Source organism: Melospiza melodia, chromosome 4, assembly GCF_035770615.1.
Source record: "Melospiza melodia melodia isolate bMelMel2 chromosome 4, bMelMel2.pri, whole genome shotgun sequence".
Classification (NCBI taxonomy): domain Eukaryota; kingdom Metazoa; phylum Chordata; class Aves; order Passeriformes; family Passerellidae; genus Melospiza; species Melospiza melodia.
In genome coordinates, this window is record NC_086197.1 from 55,886,207 (window position 1) to 55,899,532 (window position 13,326).

The 13,326-nt window shown below is 46.1% G+C and overlaps 1 protein-coding gene across 3 annotated transcripts in view; it reads right to left on the bottom strand.

Annotated features, from left to right (window-relative positions):
• TCF20 (transcription factor 20) overlaps nucleotides 1–13,326 on the bottom strand; it is a 129,020-nt gene that overhangs the window by 93,360 nt on the left and 22,334 nt on the right. The window contains exon 1 of one of the 3 annotated variants that reach the window (XM_063154662.1): nucleotides 10,540–10,655. The exons of the other annotated variants lie outside the window; for them this stretch is intronic. The gene's annotated coding sequence lies outside the window, so the exon portion shown is untranslated. Of the gene's footprint in view, nucleotides 1–10,539; nucleotides 10,656–13,326 lie in introns of those variants that run through there. 3 annotated transcript variants of the gene reach the window in all.

Consider the following 13,326-nt stretch of genomic DNA (forward strand, 5'->3'; position numbering starts at 1 on the left):
TGCCAATATCAACTATATTAAACAAGCAGGAGCTACTCTGATTTCAGAGATAATGGAAATAGAAGATAAATTTACAAGTGACTGAGCAAAGGCCACATGGCAAGTCGGTAGTATTGCACGGAATAAAATGCAGAATCAGGCTGATGTGTACCTGGGCCACTTCATAGTCTGAACTGGATCACAGCACTGACCAATTCAAATAGATTTATGTCAAGCCTAAACCAAAACCAGCCACTGGGGAAAAAAAAAAGTGTTGTTTGGCTGTACATTGAAGCTATGATTAAAAAGATGATTAAATGTTTCTATTTTGGACCCAAAAAAAAAAAAAAAACAAAAAAAAAACAACCCAACAACCACCAAAAAAAAAGCCTCAACCCAAACAACAAAGAATGTCTTTAAAACCCTTTTGCTACAGTAACTCATTTCACACTGGGAACAAGGCAAGAGAAACATGCTGCAGTGACTTTAGCAATGGGAAAATGACCGATACTTCGGACTGAGCTGACAGCTGACTTAAGAGTCATCACTAGGGCTAACATCGTCCTTCTCCCCACAGCCTCAGTGGTCTGGCATGTCTCAAAACTTGAAGGAAAAAAAACCCCTGCTGATTTCATAGGGAAGTAGCCAAAGAGCCTGTTTGGAGGATGAAGTCAACTACATATGGTTCTATTTATTTGTTTGTTTTGGGGTGGGGAGAGGGAGTCAGTGGCAAATTCTCAGCCCTAACAACCAGCTCACAATAAAAGCTTATGAAGTCAAGAGTTCCTCAAGGAAAAGAAACATTCTTAAAGTTTGTGTTTATTACATAAATGCCAACATATTTGCAAGATTCCAAAACTCGGGCAGCATCCAGCTTGAATGATTAAAGAGTATTTCTCCTTGAGGATTTGAATCCAGCCCAGATAAACTGCAATCCAAAACTGCCTTTGGATAGCAGGTCAATACAATCTACACAAAACCTCCTCTCTGTGTACAGAGGTGATACAAAACAGGTACACTAGGCAGGTCATGTCCTAATGCACACTTAGACCTCTGCACCACAAACCAAACTCAGTTGCATTTAAATGCATGACCAAAGATTTATGCATTTTCTTTTAGTATGGAGAAGAAAAATATCCCTTTCTTTGTGCTTTATGAATGGGAATTGACATTTTAAAAGGCAGGAAATGAGGTAAGGTTGCTTTTTTCCTCATTTTCTGTATTATGACCATGATGCATACATACATTTCTACCTTTAAGAATATAACCACATACTCATATATAGCTGCATCTCATCCAAGCACTGGTCACTCGGGAAAACTTAGAAATTCAAGAATTCTGTGACTCTGATCCTACAACCATTACCAGTTGGGAGCTAACATACATTTCTTTTTTTGTTCATCCTAAAGCTTTGAATTATAATTTGCTCATTAGCCTAATAAATATCTCATCCTTGTGTGGCCCATAACAGCAGAAAGAGCAGTTATTATAGCAGTTCCCCACTGCAGCAGAGGAAGCTTGTCTGACCTCAGCATCCCTCAGCACCTTAAGCAAACATGGATCCAGTATAGCCATGATCCTCATGGAGCTTTCCTGCTAGTCCAGACAAAGGAAAGCAAGAGCTGTGACTCTTCTCTCTCCAGAGTGCACAGAGACTTTTCTCCAGTCACAAGAGAAAAATTCCATCCCCAGAGGTTTTCTCCATCTGCTCCGGGTAAGAGAAAATTAACAGTCTGTGGCACAGGAGCAACATGTGCTGTAAAAAAGGTTCACTAGCTCAAGTGCTTCAGTTGTGCTGAACATTTCAGTTGTGACCAACATAATTTCCTGTCATTCCACTTTTCCCAAGTTACCTCTACATCTGTCCTGAATCTATGTGAAACTCCTGTTTTATACTTGCATAAGAAACTAAGAGATATTAACAGTAAACAGATTTTTATTTATTTCTAAAAAGCTTCTCAATGAATGACCCCAAAATAAAGAGTCTGGTCTCATGAATTTTTTTTGGTTGACGGGGTTTTTATTTCTTTCTTTCTTTTCCCACCCAGGTTTTTGGTTTTGTTTTTTTTTGGTTTTTTGTTTTTTTTTTTTGTTTTTTTGTTTTTGTTTTTGTTTTTGTTTTTTTTTTTGTTTTTGGTTTTTGTTTTTTGTTTTTTTGGGTTTTTTTTTTTGTTGGGTTTTTGTTTTGTTTTATTTTTTGGTGTTTTTTTAAAGAAAAGAAAGCTGAGATTGTGATTTTGATTCTGTTGAAAACTCCCCTGGCCCATGCCCAAAACATATGCCTGATGAGCAGAACGATGACTCTCCCAAATGGGGCAATTTTGGGACCTCTTCCAAAATCTCTTTCCATCTGTCCATCTTCTGCCCAGCAATTCATCATCTCCCCCAAATCTCTAACTCCACTGCATGCATTCTTCTGCCGTGGCATTGACATTTGTCTCTGTCCCACATTAACCCAGTCACATCCCACCTCTGAGCAACACCTTTGCTCTTCCTGGAGCTGTTTCCTTTCACAGACACGACACCAGCTAAATTCTCCGGTTTACCATTCCCAAAGCCAGGCATCTCTGGGGCAGAACCCACTGCTGGCAAAAGCAAGAGGGATAATTCTATGTCACAGATCTTTGTTTTCTGCTGCAAAAACAGGCATCAATCAAAAAAGCAGAGGCATCAAGTTCTGTCTCTCCTACACCAGCTCACACGAGCTCCAATAGTTCACTTATCCCATTTCTCTTTAGGATTCCTTTATAAGCAAGGGCGAACCCTCTAGCACCATTATCTGAACTAATCCAGCCCTGCTGAAATCCCATCATTTGCCTGCACAGACCATGGAAAGAACTAACACTGATCTTAGACTCGCGACTATCAGTGGTCCCTGTACACTAGAGAGTTAAGCATTAATATTGCACATGCCCAGAAGAGGTGGCAGAAAGACTCTTCTGCCTGCAGCAGGTGAGAGACCTGCAATTTTCCTGGGAATCGGGCTTTTTCCTTTAGCCCTCTGATTTACAGAGCAATCAATAGGTTTCTGCCCATTGCTGCCACCCCCTTTAGTTTCAGAATTGATGGGCGGCAGCGCTCCAGTGCTATTGTGTTACAGACAAACTGCGAAATGCCACCGAGGCGAGTGCTCGGCTGAGTCACGCACAGTCAGCACAACACAAGGGGCCGGCAGGGTTGGAAAGCTCTGCACGGACCTGACCGTGCCAAGGCATCCCGTTCCCACCTGTCAGCAGCCCTTGCCAATGCCGTTTCTTGCCCCGCAGAGGTTTTGACAGCAGAAATTATTCTTAGTTCTCTCTCCCTCTCGCACATGTATACACATACACGCGTTTCATCGGATCACTTCTCAGCCTGCAATAGCCTTATCACACCCTCATAAAGCTGGGAAGTACTATTAAATGGGGATAACAGGAGAGGGCAACGGCAGGAAGCAGACAAGTTAGCTAAATGAGCTGAAAACAAGTTGTCAGATAACACGTCAAGACAATCCAAGTCTTCTTCTGCTTCTTCTGCCGAGGGAGCAAAGAAGCCCCTCCTGCCTCTCTTCCCCCAGCACATTCCCCTAACCAGATCTGGCTGAAAAACGCTGTCTTTACTTGGCTACTTTGCCACAGCATACTTGCAGCAGTAACAAGGAATGCGGGAGACAACCGGGACCATTCCATTCGGTAACTGTGCTGATCTCGATCTACACCAGCCTATCACAAAGCCATGCCCTCAAGAACAACCTGACCCCTGCAAGCCAAATGCCAATATTGCTCCATCTCCGGGCCATAGATTTCAACTCCAAATGGTGAACAGCACCGAGTAAGTGCAAGCCTGCTTTCATTCAGGTTCTTCCATCTTGTTCCCTTCCCCCAGCTCAGTCAGAAGGGGTTCAAGCCTAATTCCTGCCTTCCTCACAGCCAGAGCTTACAAGGGGAAGCTCTCCAGCACATCTTCTTCTGGAGGTGCAGAGAAGCTAAACAACATCATCAGCAGATACAGGCTTGGTTTGAACCACAGCAAGTTGAGTCCTCATCCACCTTCCTTCCAGTGGGATGGCCTATCTTCTCCCCTTTCCTGAACTGCACATGTTCTAAATGATACTGCAGCCACACCACTGCCAGGACCACTTAATACAAACCTGCAGCTTGAGAAACAACTGTACAGTGCATCATACCAATAAGTACCTGGTTCATAACTTGACACCCAATCCTGCCCTTTCACCTTCCAACATCTTTTGAAGGCATTTTCCAGAAACAACTTACAACAAACCAGCTTTCAAAGTCAAACACACGTAAGAATGCCTTAGTTACACTGCAGCAGGTGACACACCTTTTCAAAGCTTTAAGGAAACAAAACACAAACCAAAACAAGCTTCTCCTCCCACTCCTCATAGAACAGCATGAAGGAGTCTTATGGAGAAGCTTCTTCTCGACATCCTCACAGCAGGATCCTGGCTGCTGGTGAGAAAGCCAGTTTCCAAAGCCATTTCCCCACTTGCTGTCTCTGGGTGTCACTGGGAATCAGCATCTGTTTCATAAAAGAGCTATGAAAAAACCTCTCTGCCCACCACCCTATCCCATCCAGGAGCAAAGGCTTTGCTCTAGCTCAGAGGAAAGCCTTTGTGCTGGCAGGCTAGGGGATATTCTGGGCAGCCAGACAACACCACATTCCTTTCCCTCTGAAACTTGTATGAAATGCTGCATCTTAGACAGACACTTACTAGTGTTTAAACTAACACTTTCCAAAAGAGAAAAAACCCCCCACATTTAATCAATATCCCCAACTGGCTCAAGTGCTCATGTCTTCAATGCAAGGAGAAGAGAAACACTAAGAGGAGCAAAGAGAGGGGAAATGGAGTGTTTTCAGATAAAATGAGACACATGAGAGAGAAATGACAAAATGGTCAGCAAGTGCCTTCCAAAGTCACACAGCTGTACAGGAGCTTTTTGTACCAGAAAAGAGATCTTATAGCAAGCCAGAAAATAAGCTGCTGTCTCCAAAGGAGTGCAAGGTATGGTGTGAAGAGAAAGTAAAGGAAAAGGGAAGCTCAAGCTGCTCGAGCAGCTGTAATGCTTTGATTGGAACCAGTAGATGATAAGCTGTAAAGCACATTAGCTGGATAGATGGGGTAAGTATGAACAGAGGGATCCTGCATTTTTCTCTTCAGCGCCTGCAGTTCTGGCAGGAGGCTCCCTGGATATTTGGACATGGAGGACAAGTGAAATTTCTTAGATGCAGGCACCACCCAGGAGGAGGAGGTCTTGCCAAATTGCAGTCTCTGCAGCCACAGGATAGAAGTACATGGAGTTCCTTTGACAGTCCAGAAGACAGGCTGGCCAGTATCTTAATTCAATTAGACTTTTGCAAAGATAACAAAAATATCCACAGTGGTATCAGGCACAAAATCAGTTTTAAACTAGTGCAGACCCTCACATTTCCAAGTGTATGAAAGCCAACTGACAGAGGCATAAGAAGCAGCTTCTCTCTTAGGATCATTGCTCCAAATTACCCACACTGGAGTAGTTCTTCACTTTCCGAGGACACCTGGTGTGGGCTCTGGCCTCACAGCCAGCTCCAGTGCCCAAGGCAGGCTATCAGACTCAATGGGTCAGTGGTCCAGCAGTGGGGCATTGTCTCTGCCACTTCACCATGGGCATAAAGCAAACCATGGAGCAACACATGAACCATGACACCCATGCAATGATGATCCAGCAAGATGCCACAGTAAGAGGCTTGGAAGAACCACTGACAGTAGACATGGTCTATCCTGCCAACACCTCATTCATTTTCATCCATCTTTTATGTTTATCTTATGTAACCGAAATAATGAAAAATCCATCTCTGTGATGTTTGACATTGAAGTTTGTGCTACCCCACTGCATCAGCCTGCAACTTAGGTCTCAGATGCATAAGAGTCCTACAAGAAACAGGAATAACTTGAATTTCTACAAGGAATAACCTACAAATATCAGGAAAGTAGATGCCCCTCCCCAATAAGGATTAAAGATCAAGATTTCTCTAGGGCAGAAATGTGGCTTACATCAAAAACTCAGGGGAGGGGACTAAGAAGGAGGATTGAAATATAAGGCTACATTTAACATAAAGCTCTTCTAGGGAATGACACTTCTGCTGTGCAAAACCCAGCATGGCCCATCTTTATCTGAACAGCCCATCCATGGGGTCTGATCAACAAAAGTGCACGTTCCACTGCTGAGGGACAGGCCAGACAGGCAAAGGCAGCTGAAACTGACGGCCTCTGTGAGACCTCTGTGACCTCCACTCTCCCAAGGCACAGGCTGGAAGTCATTGCTCCTAAAAGGTAATGAAAAATTGAGATGTTTGGAGGGGGGGGAAGATCAGAAAATCTTCTATATTTGAGATTCTGAGAGTTGAAAGGGAATAAAAAACTGGTTGAAGCCAAGCTTTGCTAAAAAACCCTATGTGCAGACATAGAAACAATGCTCCTTTTACATTAGAAACCAGGAAACGAGGTGGAAGGAGAATGCAAGACAGTGCTGTGTTTCTGCATTAGGGTTTTTAAGTACACTGCAGGATTTCTGTCTCAGAGTACTCATTGAGTTACATCAGACTGTAATGGCCTGTTGATTTTGAGAGATTATGGCAGCGCTGCTGATGCAGGGGGAGAGGAGATGGAAGGAGAGAGAAGATGTGATGCATCAGCCAGCGTGCACACACATTTCAGATGATTACCCCTACACTCCTGCACGAGAAAGACACAGCAGAGTCACAGCAGGACCAGGGGCAGGAGCAGACCATGCACGGGACCCTGTTAGCAACCAGCACAGACACAGCTGGCAGGTTTTTACCCTCTGGGGCAGCAGATGCCAAAAGCAACATTTCTGCAGGGCAGTCCTATCCAGGGCTAGCAGGACCAGAGCCACATGACATGGCATGGCAAGCATAATGGAGAAGGTCAATCCCGTGTTCAAGGTGTGCAATGTGCTCCTGAGATGGATTCAATCTCACTCTGTCAGGCTGACAACTTTGCCTGCCTGCCTATTTCTCTCTCCTGTATTTCACAGAAAGATGGTATCCTTTCCTTTTCCTTTCTTTGCTCCCGGGCACAAGCAATCAAGAACAAAGGATGAAAGAAAAATGCAGGGGGGGATGGGGGGGGAGTGAGGCGGGGGAGGGACATTTGAGAGTTAGGGAGCAATCTTTAGCAGAGAGAAGATAATTTAAAAAAAAAAAGCAAAAAGGAGATGCAGAGGCTTGGAAAAAAAACCACAATATGCAAATGAGGCAGAACAAAAATCAGAGCTGGGAAAAAAATAAAATCACACTAAACCAACCCATGTCTCCATAAGCTCTCCATCTCTCAGACAAGGGGATGCCATTGGGGTGAGGGGTTCCCAAACCCTTCTACCACCCTCCACCTCCAGCAGACACCCGTGGCTCACTGCAGGCAGGCAATCTACCCTCTGGGGCATAGCAAAGGAAGAGAGGAGGAAAGAGTAAAGCAATTCTGGAGCAGTGAAAATCCTTGTTTTCTCTCTGAGGCAGGGAGCTGTGGGGCAAACAGAACCAGCCAGGTGCTTCTAACACGATGTCTGTCAAACAATCTGATTTCAAGCTTCACTGGAGGAGTCCCTCAGCAGCTGCTTTAATCTACTGCAACACTTTCCCCCCACAGCAGGCTGCATTCCCCTTGTGCCTCCTCCACTCTTCCACCAGGACAGAGGTCCCACAGGAGCAGAGACCTCTATCTCAGCTGGCAGCAGATTGAAACACCTCAGGCCATACCACAAGCTAAGGAGGATCAGGCTTGAACCGGAGCTTTCCAAAGGGCATCCAGCTGCACAAGGAAAAGCAGGATTTTGCTCCTGCAGGTGACATACTATTCTTGATGCAGAGCCCTCACACTGCTCAGAGGTGGGTGTCAGCAAAGGTGGCTTCTTCCCTCCAGACCATGGAGTAAAGAACTCATCCATCAGCTTGATCATTAGCGACACTGTAGCTGGTGGTGTGTTACCACACACCATAGTGCAGTCACCCTTCTACTCATCATCATTTATTTCTGCTCCTTCCAAGGTATGGCAAAACATCAGTGTGTGCTCCTCAGCCGGGAACAGTGAGAGCTGTAAAAGGGAACTAGGAAGCAGCAGGATTCCTGGCTTTTAGACAAAGTCTGGGGCTGACTCACCTGAAATACCAATTTTTAGCACCAGGAGTGCTCTCCTTTCGTGTAAACAGCAGCTCCTCTGCTCCAGCTTTCTGCTCTCCTGTCCACATTTCTATTTGAACCATTGTCTGTTTGTCCAGTTCTGCCTGTGAACACCTGAAGCTAGGGACTATAGGCTATGGGTTGGTCCTAAAAAAATATTTTAAAAAAAATCTATCAATATCAGAAACATGGCATTACTTATTACCAAGGAGCACCACTTAACTTAGTAAATACTAACTAACTAGAAGTACAAGTCACAGTTGTGTTGCAAAGGCTAGTTAAGAAGCAGTTTCAAGAAGCTGACAAATTCCACACCAAAGGTGCCTAAGCTCTGGTGGCATGTGTGAAAGCAAAAGCTAAGCCTTGCACCATATTTTACAAAGGACTGGATATCAAGGTAAAGCAAACAAGGGAACCTGTGCTGGTATTGAGGGCAGTCAGATGTCTAAGGGGAAAACAGCAAGAGAGCAAAAAGACAACAGTAAGAGAACAGGGAGAAGAGAACAGTAAGTTTTAGCAGAGATTTCTGCCATGCAGATTGGTAACTCCAACCAACTGCAAAGGTCACTTGCACCTCCAGAAACTGGAGTGGCTGCAGGCACTGGCTGTATTTCCCAGGAGCTCCCTTGCTCCCAAGTGTGACTTCCCCACCCCAGAGACCCACAGGGAGGCAAAGTGAGAAGATGTACGATGCCTCAGTTCACATCTTAGCCAGGTCTGTGTCCCCATCAGTAAGAACTGCCACCACAACTGACACTAATTGGTTCCCTTGTCATGCTGCAGAGGTGACACAGACCACATGGGCACAGACAGGAAGCCTCCCTCTCCCTGGTCCCCTCAGGTCACAGCTAGGCACCCTGGTAGCACAGTGTGCATGCATAGCTGGTGTTGCCACGACGTGTGATGCCTGCTCGGTGAAAAAAGAGCATCACTATCTGGAGCTGTTGAGCCTGCGTCACTCACTGCAAGAAGCAGGGGGGGGGAGACAACTACCAGCTTAAACCAGATTTTACTGGTAGGAGCATCACCAGAATCCAGGCTCTCAGGGACTTTACAAGGGATGGATCCCGAAATGTTACCAGCTGCAGTTGCAGCCTCCATATCCTCTGTCAGCCTGGAAAAACAACAATTAGCACACATGTGCATTAGTGCATGCATGTGTTTGTATGAGCCTGCGGTGAAAACATACACAATAAACACTACGAAGGAAGAAAGAGATTGTTGTTTGAAGCTCAAAGAAGCTATTGGTAAAAATCTGTGTGCAACTGAGAATTAAAAAAGGCAAAATTTACTTTCATCTTTCTGTGAGGCAGAGGGGGCAGGGAATTAAGCACACACACCCCCCAAAGCAATGCCCAGGAAGAATTATGCTGCTCGTGATAAATGCACTTTTCTGGTTCTGTGAAAAATCTGACATAATGAAAGTACCTTGAATGCAATTACTGGCACTTGTTTAGCATGGCAGGGCATTGCACTGCCACTGGGCTCGCTCCTCTCTGCTCCCAATTAGCATGCCAAGTACTCCAGCCACACACATGGGCTCACAGGTCAGGGATTGGCGCGGAGGAGCAGCAAACAGCTACCTGCCCGCCAATGAGGGAGCGAGCAATGTGCTGGAAAGCTCCAGCTTCCTTCATTTTACATCCTCCCATCCCTATCACACTCTTTTCCTCCACTCCTCCAGGGTCTCTGGAGGCAGTGATAAAAACCGCAAGCTCTCCCCCTCCTCTCTCAGCTGGTCTCATTCACGGCTCATGGCAGACCCGGTTTCCTCTGGGGACTCACTAATGAAGACGGCCAACGTTAATCTCTTTCCCCCTCCCTGACGGGTCGATTTATAGTTCCACGGAGAGTCCTGGATTGCAGCCAGAGGGCTTGACACATTCTTCTTGTTCCAAGACGAAAGGGGAGGGGGGGAAGACACAGGCTTGCGCACACACACACACTGAAGTCGCACACACGTTTGTGATTTGGATTCAGCTGGAAGATGCAGCTGGAAAACCTGTTTACCTGTTCCGAAACGGCTGCTGAAGGGAGCAGTAGCCAACAGTGCCTTTGTATATATGTGTACACTCCAAACATCTTTGTGTTTCCATAGCACCTCTTCCAGCCCAAAGACCCCAAACCACAGGGATCACTCCCTCATCACCAGGATGAAATAAAGCATCAGTTGTGTGCCAGCAGCATTACCCGTGAGTCATTAGGAAAGGAAGCAAATGATAACTTCTCCAGGATAAACGGCAGGGGGAGGGAAAGGGGAAATTTTAGACAGGCAGAAAGTAATGAACTGGAATTTGGCCAGGACACTGAGGTTATTGTCCCCTCATCTCGTGAGAAGTGGAGTGGGATCTTTAACAATCAATTGATCAAGACCTCGTCTCTACCTCTCGTCCATAAGAGTTTCCAGTACTCCTTGCAGCTTCTTCAAGAGCAATGCTGGTGCATGGGCTCAGCTGTGGCTCAGAGAGAAAGGCACCCCTCTGGTACCCCCACCTGCTCTTCTACAGCGCTGCAAGGCACTGCCTGCACTGGAACTCCTCAGACCTGTCACTTCCACAGCTGCACCTTCAAATGAACCAGAGAGAAGGAGAGACTCAGCTATTTTACAACTGAGCTATGAGGGAGCATCCCCTCCTTGCCCCGTGTGGCAGCCTCTGCCGTAGCCCTGTGGGAACCCCTAAGTCGGTGCTATTTGTTGAGCTCAGCTCCCCGTGCACACAGCAGACCGGCCTGCGCTGACAGCACAGCTCTGCTAATAGGGTCAGTCAGTGAGCTACTGCTGCAGAGCCGCAGGGGAGCACAAAACACTGCCTTTATTCCTGTAAGACCTATACATTACGTCCTCGCCCCTGCCCCCTCAGGAACCCCGTGCTGGATTTAAAAGGAGCACTGTCAACTCATTTAGGCCCATTATTTTGCACTAGAAGAAATGGCCTTTACAAATCTCAGTGGAAGAACACTCTCATTTCATCTTTAGGTAATCTTAAAGGTTTCAATTGCAGGGCTGTGTAAACCACAATGCAAAAAAGCACAGACAAATAGATCAGATCAGATATGAGACTGCCCAGACACAGTTCCCCTTGCCAAGCTGACTGCAGAGCAAAAATAGAAATGAACACTGCACATAATTATAGTATTTTACATTTCCACTGCACTTTCCATCCTGAACAATCCCCAAATGCACGCACATGTGCATGTGTGTGCATACAGAGAGGTAGGACATTGAGAAAATTCACTTACTTGTGAGAAAAAACAAGAAATTGTAGTCCAGTGGTAACAGCTTGTACTGAACCAAAGCCTTCATTAACACAAACACACACACACAAGCTCATAGAAAATCATTATAATGTGAAACGAGACTAAGCCAAGCCACAGCAATCTGTAGATCAGCAGCTCCAGCACTTCTGCTGCTGCTCAGCATTTCCCCCAAAACAGAAGATTAGAAACTGATCTTTTATTAGCTCTCGCCCTCTTGTTTCCCAGCAAAGCCCAAGGTGCCAATTCCACTTTGCTACTGCAGGGCAGGGGCAGCTCTGCAGCTGTCGATCCACAGGCTTCCTTTCTCCCGCTGCCGAGCGCTTTGCAGTCTGTAAGCAGCCACATCCCCCAGCCCTGTGGGCTGCAGCAGCCCCGTTCTGCAGACAGCAGAGCATCTGAACAGGGGAGCCAAAGCCAGGGACAGTGCCCAAACCACAGTGCTCCTCTCTCCCTCCTGACAAAAGAGCCTGTACCAGGAACAAAGGCCTGTTCTCCACTTTGTGCCACCCAAGATGCTCTGAGCAAGGATGAAAAGAGCCAGGAAAGAACACTTGAAGATAAGCAAGAGCAGAGACCTGATGCTCTAGCAGAAACTTTCGACTTTCTCAGGAGGCTAAGAGGCAGAGGAGAGAAGAGCACACCTCAGCCTGGGATGCTGGATTGCTCCCTTCTCCTTCCTGTGTGTCTGTGGCAAGCCAGTCTCATCTTCCACATATTAAATATCTCACAGTAGTTTTAAACTCCCATCTGAGCACACAGGCGTTTCAATGCTGGTATGTGGCCAAGTACATGAAGAATGGGGGTAGGAAGTTCAAGAGGAGACAAGGAAGTAGCTCTGAAGCACTACAAAAATGAACTAATAGGTCAGAAACAGGGAAGGAAAAAGTCTGAGGTTAAGAAATGATATAACAGCTGGCTTGAGAAAGCTAGGTTGTTTTTTTTACTGACAAACAGGAACCTCACCAACAAAACAACGTAATCAAGTGTAGTACACAACTACCCATTCAGGGAAGAGCCTTAGCCCTTACACTAGCATGAGGCCAGTATCTGCCTTTGATGCCCCTCAGAAGAATCTGTTCACTCAGCAACATGCTGTAGTAATGTCTAAAGCTCAGTGAATGAGTGGCCCATGCCTCTCTTGGCAGATATTCTGGGGAAGAAAGATATTTTGTCAAGGACACTGCAACAACACCCTCCCCTATACTTCAGGAAACAGTCATGGGATTGCCATCATCCAGAGAGGACTCCAGGTTTTAATAAGGTCACATCTGAAAAAGCCCCACCTAATAAGCTGCATGGAAGTCAATTTATCGACCTCAGCACATGAAGTTGTGGTTGCAGGGTGTGTAGGTAATTCATACCTGATGCTCAAGGCCATCCCCTCTGGCTAAAAATGGGAGACCAATGCAATTTCCTAAATTTAATTTAATAATCCAGTGCTTTATTCAGAAATGCAAGGAAGAGCCTGGTTAAAACAGGATTTTTATTTTGACAATGTCACTTTAACAACAAATAGCTGGCTGCTCAGTTCCCTTAGCAGGAGACAGCAGGTGCTCAGCTGGCTGATTTAGCAGCAGCCACAACTGCCACCAGGAGCTGCTGGGTGCAGTTCACAGGCTGTAATTCCCAATTCCCCCAACACAGACTCCCAAGGAGGGGGAAGGGCTAAGGAAGCGAGAGGAAAGGCAAGGGGGTGAGCTTGTGGTGAAGTGTTAGTGAATTAATGAACAAACCTCACTGCCACTTCCCTGGGGCATCCTCACTAGCCTGATGGGCACCTCCATCAGCTTCCTTCCCCCAGCCTTGTGTGTGCACCTTCCTGCATGGGGGAATTCAAGGCCTTTCACCCCTCCTTCCCCCTGAGCAAATAACACACCCAATTTTTACATGCATGCAACACCAGCAAGACACTC